Consider the following 16,642-nt stretch of genomic DNA (forward strand, 5'->3'; position numbering starts at 1 on the left):
ATTAAAAACGGCCAAGAAATACGGACGATATTAACCATTTTAAAGACAGGTACTAAACAGAGAGATCTGATTAGAACAATGACGCCAGGGTGTCTATCAGCCATATGCAATAGCATAGCTACATATGGTATACCATAGCTACTCCAACATTAACTTCTGTTTTGAATGAGATATTAATCTCATTTGAGAATGAGATAAAAACAAAACTTTCATGGATTTTTCTTGGTTGTTTTTAAAGCTATTCGAAAAATAAATTTCTCGGCTGTTTGAAACATGAATAAGTTTTTATTCAAGCAAAATAAAAATTATTAAAAAAAAATAATCATTCAAATATCCAATTGTAAACAACTCAACTATAAAAATTTAACAAAAAGTTAATGTAGCAAACTGTTCTTCCAGAGTTGTTTCCTCAGCTGACACCGACTTCAAAAATAACAATAATTTTAACTACAATATATAATCGCTATTTTTTTACTTTTGAGTGCATATTAATTTGTTTTGTAAAAGTTTTTCTTTTGAAGTCGGTTTTCTTTTTGTTAAAAGTTTTTTTATATATAATAAGTTTGTGTGTGTATTTTAAGATTTTATAAAAATTTGTAGCACAAAATAAAAAATAATAATCTATCAATTCGCAATTTTAAGATTTTATACCTAAATACCCATGGCAAATGAAAAAAGTAAAAGTCCATAGAACAAATAACCTCTTTTATATGACTTAACCTATCAGCACTCCCCTCAACCGTTCGAGAATCTTTAGCCCCGTAATGAAAGATTCGATCACGTGGTCTGCACATGCGTCAAATATTTCACACGTTAAATATTCTTTAATTTACTAAGTACTAATTTTAATAAGTGAATAATTAAAGAGAAGAAATCAAAATTATCATAATCAGATTCTTTAACTACCCAAACTTTAAATATCTATTGAATTAATTCTTTGCATTTTCAAAATGGCGACTTCATAAATATACTTATGGGCTAGGTACCAGTGCGAATGCTTTTCAAAAATTTTAATATAAACAAGCGAAAACAAACAATTAACTGTATTAATTGTTGAAATACCATGTATAAACAGTATTGATGACGCAATCGTTTGTTTTTTGACGTCATGTAAATAAAAATGATATCCACTTTTAAATAGCCACACACACATAACTGATATTCCCATATTAATACATACTATAAAATTTGCACCTAATTAGACCCTTCGTGGGTAAACAGTGATGTCACCAAAAAAAATTTAGAAAAAAGTTGTTAATTTTTTTATTAGGAACATTTTTTATATTTGAACTTTTGTTCTATCTCTAATGGTTTACAAGATAGGCCCTACGGATCCAAGACCCAATTGACCTATGTTGCTCATTTACGAATTCGACCTCACATTTTACGTCCTGAGCACACTGCAAAAGGTTCAACTTAATTTTTTTCGTTTTTGAGTCAGAAAACAGACAGAAAATCGGAAATGGACTAATTAGAAGATTTTATGAACACCTATACCAAATTTTGTTCGTAGCATGAATATTTTTAAGCGTTACAAACTTAGTATGGGCTAAACTTAGTATGCTTTGATATATTTCATATAGATGGTATAATAATAATTAATAATTAGCACAATTATTATCAATAAAATTAATGCACAAGTAAATATTAAGACGTTGCAATATTTTTGAGAAATAAATTCCAACAATTTATATATTTTGTACAAAAAAACACGAACAGACCCGACAATTTCCGAACGTAACATTTTTTTGTTTGAATCTTGTATCTTGTTCTTAAGAGAAATTCTCATTTGAGACTCGATAGGTTGAAAAAATCTATCGCTTTTTCCTATTTTCATGTATTTTAGTAAATTATCTCTTATTTTATACCGGCAGCTAATGGCCTCAAATTGCCTGTTATGGGGAGAATAAAATGGTTTTGGAGATTACTGGCTTCTCTAGAGTTATATAGAAGGCAAAATTTTGTAAGATAGTAAATTTAAATCAATCTTTTTTGTTATGAATTTGTTTGACACAAATGTAGTGTAAAGGTTGATGAGAAAGAAACACATATTGTCTGTGACAACTCTGTAAGATCAATCCTTTCGTATAATCGTTGCCCTATTTTAAGTAGCTCTGTACAAACCTATCAACTAAAGTATCTAAATATATTATAAACACAAAAAACAAATGAAAAACATTGGTCGCTAAAATGAAACGGTGAGTATTTAACATTTTATTGCTATATGCTCTGCTACCATTTTCTGTAATATGTAATAGTCATTTTAATCGAGTCAGTTAGTTAGTTAGTAGAAAAACACGAGGCAATATAATACTGTAAGCAGTTAGCCCACTTCTTGATAATTTTAAGCAAGTTATGTAATACATATACATGTATATAGTACCGTACGTTTACGTTTCGCTTATCTAAGCTCCATACGGATTCGTATATTTACTTATTTGAACAGTTTGAGTATGAGGTAATGTTTCGTGCTTGACTCTTCCTAACAGACTGTTAAGTTAAACCATTAAAACACTTTTAATAGTGAATTAAAAATTTAGTTTTGAAAAAATTATGCAGCTTTTTAGCTTTAACTAAACACAAACATCAAAGTGAAGCATCACTTAACGTGCAAGTTTAAAAAATAACTAAGTACACTGTCCAAAATCCCCTATCATCCATTACCATAGACATATTAGTACGTTAATTTTTAAACATGGTTTGAAATGTTTTTTTATTATACCTTAGCACACGAAACCACGTTTTCAAAAAATGTGTGCATTTTTTTAAATTAAGTAATTTTCTTTTAAGAAGAAATACAAAATCGGGAGGCAACAGAAGAAAAAGTCAAGTGTCAGCTTTATATTATCCAAAATGTCAAGAGCCCTACCTCTGAACTATCAGAAATAGTTTTTTGAAACTATGGTTCGCCGGCAGGGCAACATATAACTACAATCCAATTTTAAAAATCACCACGGATAATAAAAAGTGCTGAAAACAAGTTTTTGGGAAAGATTTACACAAAAAAACATAAAAAAACGTCAAAACCGCAAAAATTTCGAAAGTTAGATGGATCGAGATGCGGTTTTTACACAAAAAAACGTCAAAACCGCAAAAATTTCGAAAGTTAAATGGATCGAGATGCGGTTTTTTGCATTAGGTTCTAGAGGGTATTTATAAGCTAATAAATAATGTTAAGAAAATGTATTTTTTTTTTAATCTTTTTTCAATATCTTTACGTTTCATGATTATTACAAGCTTCTTATAAAGTAAAAAAATTTTAAATTTGTTTCAAAAAAAGTTCTGCTTGAGATATCAGGATACCCAGGTCCCTAGGTACTCCAAAGAATTTTGTTAATATCGGAATTGTGTTCAGTGACTTCAAAAACTTTTAGTAAACATTTTCAGCCCATATTGGAACATTTGATAGGATAATATTTTTTTTTTCAACTGCCTAAATAATGCATTTTTTATTGCACAAATGAGGAAAATTATCTCCTCATAATTTTCATTGATCACAAAGTTTATGAATATCCCCTAGAACAGCATCTGGATCCATCTAGCGGTAAAATGTTAAATTTCCTCGTCTATTAGAATGGACAATAAATGGCAGCTGTTTATATATAGCATATTATTCATCCAAAATCAAAGTCACTCGGCGAAATTGAAAAGGTGATTAGGTTATTGCGGGTGTTGCAAAGCCTTTCCAGGAGCATATTATGTATTTATATTCCAGATCAAGATCAAGAAGAATACCATCGTAACGTTGATCTTTGTTGGTCTTGACGATTATATCTTGGTATTGGTCTTGCATTAATAGTTTAAGTCTTGGTCTTGGTCTTGCAAAACAAAACTTGGCCAATCGAGTTTTGGTAAATTGAGTCTTATTTTTGATCTTGCACCAATCAAAATTAATCAATTATCTACATATATCTAGCACATGGAATAATGTTCTAAAGCATTTTCAACAATAATTTTGGTTAAAGTCTTGGTCTTGTGCAAAACAGTATCGGTTTCGATCTTAACTCATATTGATATGATCTTGGTAATTGTTTTGTTGAAGTGAGACTATATTGGTCTTGGTCTTGGTATTAAAAAATTTGCAAGAACAAAACCAAGACTACAAGTTCGAGACTAATGTTGCTCATCACTAAAAACAATTCATTTATATGATCCTGAAAGCTATTTTGTTTAAAAAGAGTACAGAATCCTATTTAACCTGCCATCGCTTACCTACACCTTCCTAACATCGATATTCCTACTGCTAAGATCATTTTTCCATATGACAATATGATGTATATTAAAAAAACATAGTAATAGTCTACAGTACAGAGAGGGGTATGATTTCATGACTAACACACGCACGAAACTTCGTGAGTGCCTACATATTTTATGAGCCTACGACTCATTTCTCAGACCTACGACTTAAACATGTCAGTTTAATGTCCATATGTTTTATTATGCTAACGCCTCAATTTCCAATGTTTTCGTAAATAAAAATGTTGTAGGTTACACTGAAATGAAGCCACTCACGAAGTTTCGTTATGTTGTAGTCACGAAATCATACCCCCCCCCTCTGTGTTGTAGATTATAACTTACAACAATTCTGTTCAAATTTATGAAGTAATTGTCTAATAAAAATATAATATAGCCCACTTTTTTAATGCTCTAATTATTCCATAGTCCACCGTTTTAAGATTTCAGCCTGTTTATGAGTACTATATTGATTGACGTCATTAATAATTTCCCCAATTGGCAATCGAAAATCAAACGCGAATTATAGAGTAACCAAAGTATCAGCCTAGCGTAGCTCTAACAACAAAATACAATACTCATAATATATCTTACAACACACACAGTTCTTATTTCAGTTTCTGAATCTTTATATTAATGTTTGTATATAAATATAATTCTAGAGTGGTTTTTGGTTGTATTACACTTGCTGCTCCTGCTTATACTACACTCAGATGATTGCCAGTACTAAAAAAAGAGTGAAATTTATGAGCAACTAAGGAACAATTCTAACACCACAAAATGATTTCGTGTGCTTTGAATTTAAAATAACATTCTTAATGTTACAAACGATGGTTATATTTGATACGAAACGATATTATTGTGACGAAAAAAAAAATTATACCAAGTTTCTTGTGGAAAATGGAAAATTCTATTTATTATATAAGTCGTAGAAGAAGAATGAATGGTTACGGTGTTTTATTATGAATATGAAATTGGAATAATGAACTTTGACCTATTTTAATAATGTATTCATTGATATTTACAGTAACAGCAAAACTAAGTACTCTAATTTTATTATAATGCGTTTATTCGATATTGTTTCAATTCAATGCAGATTACAATACTTTGAATGACTTACAGGGTGTATTAAAGAGAAAACAGATAAGAAATTATTCAGCTAAATATATACAGAGTGGGCCACTTTAATCTATACCACTAAGTATCTCGTTTTGGAGTTAACCAATCAAAAAATAACTTAGGCCATAGTAGCAGAGTTTAATGGGGGATATCTATTTAGATCCTAAACGGTAAGTGATAGGATAATAATTGATATTGAATGGTAAGTGATAGTATAATATTACTTTAAATTAGAGAGTTGATCCTAAAAAAAGGTAACAATTTTTGTTGAAAATTTTTTTTCGAATAACGGAAGTTTTGGAGGTAATACGACTTAAAACTATGTCATTATTGCATTTAATCGAAAAAAAATACGCTCAAAATTTAACGATAATTGAAGGACAATTTAATAGCAAAGGCTAATGTTCTCTATTGCGCGTGGCAACTTTTGGATAACGCATTTTTCCGTACTTAGTGTGTTTTCTTTCGATCATATGCAATAATGGCATATGTTTTAGTCACATTACCTTCGAGAGCTGACAATTTTCGAAAAAATATTTTAAACAAAAGTTGTTAGTTTTCTTATGAGGATCAACTGAGTATAAAATTTGAAAAAAATCTTACAAATACATAATATACAGTTTTATTAGTTTAGAAAAAATGGAGGTTAAACTTATGGAGGTTAAACTTAAACTTACTTAATGGAGTTAAGAATCTTATTGTAGAATACTTAAGAAACCTTATTGTAGATTCTTCTTCAAATTCCTTAATGTTATTGCGTTCCAAGTTTCCAGATTGCTTCATAGGCGCTTCTTATTAAAAACATTTATAAATGTAGGACAAACATTTGCTTAATAAAATCTTTCATGTTACTGTTTCCGGTATAAAACACGAAAAAAAAATTTCAAATAATGTAATAAATTTTATATAATCCAGATACCAATAAAAAACATCTAATAAATTTAAATTTATATTTAATTACGTTCAATTAATTTTTAATTAAACTTAAAAAAAAATTGATTAAATAAAAAAAAAGCAACAAAAAAGAATTACAGCATATTTTTATTAAAAAAAAAAACGGAAATCTTTCAAACGTTAAATGAAGTGAAAAAAATGTTTATAAGAAATGTGAAAAAAATAAATAAATAAATGAAAAACCTTATTGTGTTGATAAGCGAAGGTGCTGATGAAAAAAGGAAACAGGATAATATATTAAAAAGATGTTGTTAAAAGGAGGAAATAATGATGCATGTATATGTTGTTATGTGTATGGATGTATATGTTTTTAATCAATTCCTGTCAATTCCAGAAATTTTCTAAGATCGACAACGATTAACTTATGTATGTATGTATAAGTTTTCTACATGTACGAATATATATGTGTGCTTCCTTGCATCACAACACATTTTATCCATTTCCTTTTAAGTATAATATGGTTGTTTTTTATCCTATAGTTATTACACTTATATTGGATACATACTAAATACACTTTCGTGAGGTGTCGCTTTTATGTTGAAGTTTAGCTGTTTTTGGACTACCCTGTATAACTTCAACCGCTTAGGAAACATGATATTCCAACATTAGACTATCTGGGCGTCAATTGTCAATGTGTGAACATTTTACATATACCTACTTATTAAACAGCCAAATGCAGTGTTTCTTATGTAGTTTTTGGCTCAATAAAGAACAAAATTGAAAATATAAATAGTTATTAAAATTAAATATGAAACACGCAAGAATTATATTAAAATCTCATAAAATTTACTGGTTGTAATATGTAGGTAGTTTTTTTTTTTTTTTTTCAAGAAAATATATATTTTTTCTTAAGTAATTATTTATTTGCACGAATATTAATTACCTGGAAAGATATATATTTTCTGTTTTCTGAATACATAAAAATTACTACTTGTTGTTGATATAACGGTGAGGGAGTTATGTAATTGAAAAATGTTGAAGTTTTATCGTGAAAACAAGAAAACAATGAATGTTTTTTTAAAGAGGTAACAATTTTTCAATGGCTTGTTAAGGAATATTAAACTATTTTTGATAAAAATAGCTTTTAACCACAAATCGCCGTTATATACATTCTGTAGAATATTTCCTGAATAAAATTTTCTCTGAGGTAATTAGAAAACAAACAACTAACAATGGAAAATGGAGTAAATTGTGGAGAAATACCCTATATCAAACGTGTTTAATGTCATTGCTTGCATTATTTTGAATAAATTAGAAAAGTTCAAAAATCAACACAATTATGTAGAACTTTCGGCTGCCATTTGTTTTGATAATCAAAAATTTTTAACGCTACCTCCAAATTTTCAACTGCCTATCTTTAATAGCCTATATTATTTTTATATTTTATATTAGGAACATTTTTTTAACGGTTTACAAGATCGGTCTGCGGACTCAAGACCCAATTGACCTATGTTGCTCATTTACGAACATAAAACCTCTTTTTACGTCCTGAGCACGCAATATTAATTTCAGTGATACCTCCTTTCGTTTTTAAGTTAGTGTTGACGGATAGATGGGCGGAAAGATAAAATGGGATAATAAGATGATTTTTTGAACACTTTAATCAAAATTTTGTTTATATCATCAATATTTTTAAGCGTTACAAATTCGGGACAAAATTAATATCCTCGTATTAGTAATCCTTGATATATTAGTAGTCCTTCATTTATGATGGTGTAAAAGTGAACAAGCGTTGTTAGATAATGAATTTATTTTCTTCAGAACATCAAAAACTAACTACCTTTTTGTAACGGCCCATTTAATGTGATTTGGAGTAAAAGTACATTCCAGTTATCCATTCCATATTAATTAAATTTGCTGATTGGATCAACAAAAGTTATTTATTGGATTTATTAATTAACGATTTAAAACCAATTTTCACCCGAGTGAAAATGAATCTTCCTTTCACTTATGCGTGAAGCTTTTCCCAGTAATTCCACCATATTTTTATTTTGTAACACTATATTTTCCACCAAATTCAATCTTATCTTACTATCTACTTGTCTTATTTTTAATAATTTTTATTCATTCGAATCCTCACAAGATTTAAAAAAATGTCACAATATTTTGTATATGCGATAATTATTGCTTGTTTATATGTCTGCCTTGAATATAAAAAAAATTTAGCTTTTCCCTTTGGCAAAATGTCTCGAAGACTCGACTCGAAGAAAAATTGAAGCATTTCATCCTCCGGAATTCCACTTTGAACACAAAAAACGTCAAAACTGCGAAAATTTCCGAAGTGCCCCAAGATGAAGCAAGATGCAGTTTTTTGGGTTAGGTTCAAGAAGGTATTTATAAACCTTTTGAATATTGCAGATTATTGGGAGATAATTTCCCTCGATTGTACATTAAAAAATGCATTTTTTGTACATATAGTAAACAATGATTAGAAAATGAATTTTTTTTAAATTTAATATCTTAATTCATGACCATTACAAGCTTTTTATGAAATAAAAACAATTTTGAATGTATTTCAAAGTTTTGCTTTTGAAATCAGGATGTCCAGGTCCTCAGGTCATCACAAAAAATGAATTTTTGTAATACACGCACTAGGGAAATAATATCCCAATAATCTGCAAACTTCACAAAGTTTATAAATACTTTCGAGAATTTTATGCAAGAAATCTTATCTCGATCCATTTTACTTCGGAAACTTTAGGGGAAAATGCTAAATTTTTTCGTCTAGTGAACTTGTCTTGCAGCTCAAATTATTTTCATTTCAAAGCAAGGAACAATATTAGTTATTATAAAATACCTCAAGATAGATAACATTACTTCCTCATCAACATGTTATTTAAATTTTAAATTATATCCTGTGCACGTTTATTGTTACATAAAACAATTATGGAAGATCATAATTACTTTATTAAACAAAAATAATTATTTATAAAGCATCTATTGTGTTAATGAACAAATAATTAATATATTTATATGAAATTAAGATCATAAACTTATATGTTTTTAGCAACCTCTAGGTAGGTATACCTCGGTATTTACAATATATATTTAAAATGGGAGGATGTTGTACCCTGATGTTGTGCCGAAATGTAAAGCTTTTTATGGTTCCGTCATAAATAATGGAAAAATAGGAACGGTTTAGAGAAGCCACTCAGACTTCTGTATCTAACATACGAGTAAGACAGTGATACCCTAACCAGTGTCAACCAATAATACGAGTAAGACAGAGAGACATTTTTTTTCTGCCTATCTCATTACTATTAGAGAAACTGAGATAGGTAGAAGAGTCATATACCTGTCTCGCTTCCTCCTTTATGAGCAATGCGGACTTGCAATAAGAGACACACAATAAACTTTATGGCACGCAATAAACTTATAACAGTGGCTTTGACTTAAAATAACTCGCCCACGCCTGTTATAGAATCAGTTTTTTGTCTACCTGTAATACTGTCACATATACCGATTATTTTCTCTGAAGTACTTACGAGGAAAGTTAAAATTTACTGCACAGAATTCAGTAACCCAATCATGGACTTACAGCTCTGGACTTATAGTATATAGTTAGTGCATGGAGTTATAGTATAGAACCACATTATAGTATAGAACCAAAAAAACTTTAACCCAAGTATACCATGTTACTTATCAAATGAAAAGGCTTTACCACGGACAATAGGAAAATTTTTATTTTTTTCTAAGGGTGGTTTGGAAAATTTAAAGAAAATGAATAGGTAAAGGTTGATGTTCTTCTAATTCAAAATGGTTAGTTTTTGAGCGAGGGGGAAGTTGATCTAGAAGATTAAAAATTTTTCATAAATTCTACTCACCTGTAAAAGTTAAGGGTATAACATTCATATCAAATGAAGAAGCTCGTTAAAAACAAACAATGTTTGGTTAAGTTAACAAAGATTATGAGATGGTATAAGATTAACCTTCACCTATCGGTAAACCGTTAAGACATATTTTTTCTGAAATTTTATTGATTGATTAACACGCCGATTGGTGTAGTTACCTATATTGACTAATTTGTTCATACTTTTAGTCAATATAGGTAACTATTCCGATCTGTTAACCAATCGAAATTGTTATCAAAAGTAATATAAGTTACTAACTAAAATAATGGTATAAACTTTCCCGCAAAAAATGTTTGTGAAAACAAATTTTACTAAAATTAATTTATTTAAAAATAGCCATGAATACTTTTCGATCGACTAGCTATCATTTACATGTATGTCAATCAAAATAAAATAAATTAATAAAATTTCAAATAATAAAATTTTATAAATAATATTTATCTCGTCTGGTTTTCAGGTAATTGAAAGCATATACCTATCGTCCCCTGTACTACGATTCACAGTGAGCCAATAAACCTAGGCTACGAATATTATTTAAAATAATTATTAAAATTTATGAATTTTATGTGAGCCATGGTACAATACCATAAAGGACCATGAATCACAGCCTGTTTGATGTACTATACTGGGCAGCTAATGATAAAATAAAATAAACTATTTAAAAAAATGTGAGAACAGTCACTAACATCTACACACTCGATATATACAACGCGTTCTGTTATTGACTGAAGAAACCTAGCTTTCGAAAATAAGCTCATCAAGAGCAACAAAAAAAAACTATTTTCTAAATTTGGATCTGAGGCCTAATTTGGGAGATACGGATATCATTCGATAACCAGCAGCCAATGATAATCAGTAGATATTTGTAAATTTCATTTAATAATATTCAACCAAGGAAGGGATAAAAAGTATAAAATGATTTAATTGGATTATATTATTTTGAAAAAACATGAGATTATTGTACGTAAGCAAACAAACCATGTGGGACAAAGTGTGTGGTTTGTTTGTTTATGTCCAATTATAAAATGTTTACTTGTAACTATTATTATTTTCTCACGATAATGGAATAAAAATTGGGACAGTTTGACCAAATTCAATTAAATAATTTTATTTTTTTTTAAATCCCTTCCATTATTAAGTGAAACCTACTAATATCTACTGATTATCATTGGCTACTGGTTATCGAATGATAGTCAGTGAATGAACAATTGTATCAATTTTTGTCATACCCGTATCTCTCAAGTTAGGCCTCATATCCAAATTTGGAAAAGTGATTTTTTTGTTGCTCTTGATGTTCTTATTTAAGAAAGCTAGGTTTCTGCAGACAATAACAGAACACGTTGTATATAATAGATATACTAAGTTTAGTCCCAAGTTTAAAAATATTGATGCTACGGACAAAATTGTGGTAGCTATATATAGTGTTCATAAAATCACATTGTTAGCTGAAATTTTTATAGCGTTCAATAAAAAACAGTGCGTGCAATTTTATAGCTGTACAGTCAATTTGTAAATAAAGAAAGAGTAAAAGCAACGTTTTTTACATTTTGCACTAAAATTTAGCTTACTCGAAAAGAAATGCATATAGACCATCACTCTATGCTATAATAAATAAACTTTGTCTTCATTTCATTCCAAAACTGAAAGGTGATATATGATACATTTTCATCAAGGTAGAACACTTTTTCCTACTACATACAGGCGAAAAACCTAATTTAATTTTAACACAAAATGTAATTTACAAAATTACATAATTTTAAATTAAAATATTTATTTTAACATTTTCATATCCTATATGTATTTTTAAAGCATTTACATTAAACAGTTATACAACAGCTTAATAAAAACAAATTAAAAAAATAAATTTATGATTATCTACATCCGTCCGAAAATCCGTTATATGTTGAGAAAAAAAAAACTAAAACATTTTGTGTGGAAATTTATTGTGATTAAATTTACTCTTCTTGTTATTCGTTTTTAGTCGTATTTTTCCGGAAGATATAAACTTATGTACTGTATCGAAGGTCAATGAAGAACGGTGGGGTGTGTTATAAATCCATTTCATTCGCTCCGTGCTTGATTTTTTTTCAGGTGAGCTTCCATAGTAACGATAAGCTACTTTATTAAAACAACTAATTGTATGGATGCACTTATAAATCTATGTAATGCATATGTGCTTTTATAGGAAATCTAATACTATTTTCAAAAAATTTCAATAAGTAATTGGGTTTTTGAATTTTTTTTTTTTTTTTTACAAAAATGGAGAGATTGCATATGAGTTTTATAACAAAAATGTTTTTAATTCAAATTTAAAAGAGAAGCGAAAACGCCCGAAGAAAAAATTGGTCGTAAAAGACCGTTTATCGTAAAAATGTTAATTTATAATAACTATTCAGTTAATTCTCAATTAACACTATTAAGTCAAAACGAAGGTTTAAGATCCTTTGTATTTCGGATGTTTTCGTTTCTCTTTTGAATAGTTCTTTTAAAAATGTCTTCTTTTAAATAGTTGTTTTAAAAAAGTTCTTTGAAATTATTATATAGATTATGTTTTACTAATAAAAATATTATTTATGCAAATTCGTCTCTTATTTCACAATTTCTAATGCAACAAGTTTTATTTGATTATTATTTTTCAATAATTTTAATTTGACACTTACTATACCATTTGCATGTAAAGAAATGAAAAGTAATAATATTTTTAATAAAACGCATGATTAATTGCAAATTTTTTAAGATGACAGCGCTGCTATCGATTTAGCTGTCTCTTTCATCAACTATGCTTCCTGCCAATAACACACTCTTAAATCTGTATGCTGTTTTAGTTAATGTCAATTAGGTGAGTTTTGAGACAAAATTCTAAGCCTCCTTCTTCTCATTTTTATGTCGAAAAATCAGCTATTATTAAAACTTTTTAAGGCGGTTTTTAACGTTTTACGCACCCCTAAAATTTCAGAAAATTAAATGTTTAGTGCTTTTTGGAAGTATTTAGTCCCCGGCATCCCTTTCAACCGTTTTATGTAAATATTTCAAATGATAAAAACATGAAAAATCCAAAATCCTCATTCCATAGTTAACATAAAATAATAAGAAGCATATCGTGAGGAGAAAATATGACCTTGGTGATGGGACTCTGCTACTCATGAAGTTTTTTTTCACAACACTTCATAAAAGTTTTTGATCATAATTATAATGAAAAATGATGTAAATTATTTTTAAAAAATTTTCTTTAATTCTTTTGGGTATAATAACTACTGCAATGTATATATCTACAAGTACATTTTTTAATAATGTCTCGCTCAATACGTTCGCTACAAAAGTAAATTAAAAAACAAAAATTGGAAGTAACAATGTAACTTTCTTGAAAGACAAGTCCACTAACATAAATATCAGCGAGCATGCTTTTGTAAATATTCGCTAAAGTGTGGGCGCCCTTTTAAAGGATATACCAAAATTAACAAAAAAAAATTCACTATTGTATTTAATCGAAAACAAGTGAAAACAAACAATTGACTTATAAATAAATTGTAAATTGTTGAAATGCGACGTAAGGACAGTGTTGATTACGCAATTGTTTGTTTTTTTTTTACGTTATGTAACTAAAGGAAGATAGCCACTCTTACACACAAATAAAAAGAGTATCTTTCTTCTCACTTCTTCAGTGGATATAGTTTATGCTATATACAAAGGAACACATAAATATCTAATATGTGTAACGTATTTATTTAAAATATATATAATACCTGTATACATACTACATAATGTTTCTAACCTAATTTGTGCCCTCGGGAGTAAACAGTGATGTTTACAAAAAAATGTTTTAAATAAAAGTTGTTTATTTTATAGTGTTCGAACATTTTCACGACTTTTATCTAAAAAACTAAATTAAACTACCCTTATATAAACCTACCCTTACAAATAATATTCAGACAAACTTTTACAATCGTGTTTAATTTCAATTGGGGGATGGACCGACCTAACTTTTTCCTTTTGTTTGTTTTTTCATCCTGAGCATGAATTTATGTGATAATTCATCTGAATTTCCATTTACTTGTGCAACGAAAAATTTACGCACTACATAAATAACAACTAAGCGAAAATCCAGAATAACTACCACCCAAAAAATTTCGTCTACAGGATGTTAAAATACACTGTTCAAAAGAGCATGGGTTCTTTTCGTCAGCAGAATTAAAAAATAAATCGAAAAGTAATTCTAGTTTATATAGAAAAATATTATTTATATCGAAAAGTAATTCTAGTTTCCAAACTGTAAAATTTAATGTTTTTCAAATTTTATCTCTTTTCAATTGTCAATTTTTTTTTAACCACACATTAGCACTTATGAATATTGGCCCTTAAATAGCGCTTTGCAATATATTTTGTTTCATTTTTATTTTACACTTAAAAGTATAATAACTAAGAATCAAATTTTTAAAAAAATCTGTCTTTCTTACGAATATGCCTTCCTGGTCTGCTTTAAATGTAAATAATAATCCAAAAAGGAATTAGTTTAACACACAAATAATAATTTAAAACATTTATCGTATCGTGGTCAATATTATTAGAGAAACTTTGTTTGGTACGATGTAATAGAGAAATAAAACTAACTATATGCCATGTAAGCTCTGCTGTGCTTGTTATTTAAGTTAATACACGAATATGTTTTGTACGTTGTAGGTATACGTACCTACGTACGTAGCTGTAGTAAGTACGACGAAAAGGTGGAAACCTTGTAAAATATATGTATTTACAAATATAGCCAATGGTCACGCTAAATACTTCGATTTAAAGCCAAACGAGCAAACTATTATAATCATATAGATATAATATATTCGTTATATAATAATATTATCGATATGTTACAATATGGTTTGTAAAAAATATCCATACAGCATCTTTTTAATATCCATGATATTATTATATTTGTCTTTGTTTCTGTACATTTATTGATAGAAAGAGGATGATTTGTGGCAGCCTAGTTGGAATATACCATCAAACAGCCTGAACAAAATATATTATTCTACGAGATACCATTTTATGTGTAAATAATCAAAAATAGATCGCAGAGAGCACATAGTATTGTCGATCAATCGAGTCGATCATAGCGCTCTACGCGGACAAAATTTATATTACTAAATGTCCATATAATTTTTTTTCGGCATTGTGGATTTTCATCAATCTTATTTAATTTTGTGTGAAATATCATATTTATTCAGATAAAATCCGACCAATGATTTTTAGCCGGAAAGCCGGCATACCTATTTGAATGGTATGGTTGGGGGGGGGGGGATTTATGCGTTATCACGGATACCTTACAAACAGCCGCAAGTATCCAGTAAAATCTATCATTGAGCATGAATTATTGATATATGAAAAATTTTTGCGGGATCACGCTTAAAAAATACACCTGTACGTAAAAGTACAGGTTGCCGGTGGGTAACCCGGTGGGGTATTATTTAAACAAATTTATTTTAAGAAGAAAAATAATATTAACTAAATCGCTTTGGAAAAAATTTTATCATATAATTGGGGTAAAAATTAACAAAAATGTTCTTAGACATTTGGCTCCTAAACAATCTAGTTTTTGAATAAAAAATTTGTAAAATTTGAAAAAAGCGATTTTAACGATTTTTATTCCTCAAAAAGTGTATGAAAAAATCAGTTTTTTAGTGTGTAAAAATTTTTTATTTGTGGTGTAAAGCTTGACATTATCACAATGCTCATATGTGATAATGTCATACCATCCTGATCAAGTCTTGAGCAGCACCCTTTATATACAAAAAGGTAGTGTTCTTTTACCTCCAAATAAATCATTTTTATCAAGGAGACCTATGGCAGGATCTAGATTACTATGTTATAGCTCCAAACTTGTGTTAAAAAAAAGTTGAAGTTTTAAGGCATTTAAATCTGTACTAATTTGCATAAACGTGCAGTGTATACAATTGTCTGTAGGTTGTCCATATTATATGCACTTCCTCACAAAAGAATACTTATGTTATCTTACCATTTTACGTTCAATTCGTAGCTGTACAACATTGCAATTAATGCATTTTAAAAGTAAAGATTCTAAAGGTATAATTTTTATTATTATTATTATTATTATTTTTAATGGATGCGAAGTTAAGAATAAATGATATTTCCGAGACTATTGAGTACAATTATTTGAAATAATTAAAGGTAAAAGCGAGCTTAGGTAAGATTTATAAGATGTGTATATTTACCTTAGTAAAGTTATTTTTACCTGCCTTCTGTTTATTAAATACTTTAAAGCGAGATATCTGGAATGAATAGATTATTCCGGATTGCAAATCAAGAGCAATTTTAGCTAGAATTAATATTCGATAATATAATAATAGTATGGATTAATTTTAATCACATAAACTATTGATACAATTTGATTGTAACTATGATAGACGATCCGACTCTATACAACAAAAGACGCTTCCATGAGTGAGTATCTAACGTTATATGGACTTGGACAGCGG

The sequence above is a fragment of the Chrysoperla carnea genome, chromosome 1 (assembly GCF_905475395.1).
Source record: "Chrysoperla carnea chromosome 1, inChrCarn1.1, whole genome shotgun sequence".
Taxonomy (NCBI): domain Eukaryota; kingdom Metazoa; phylum Arthropoda; class Insecta; order Neuroptera; family Chrysopidae; genus Chrysoperla; species Chrysoperla carnea.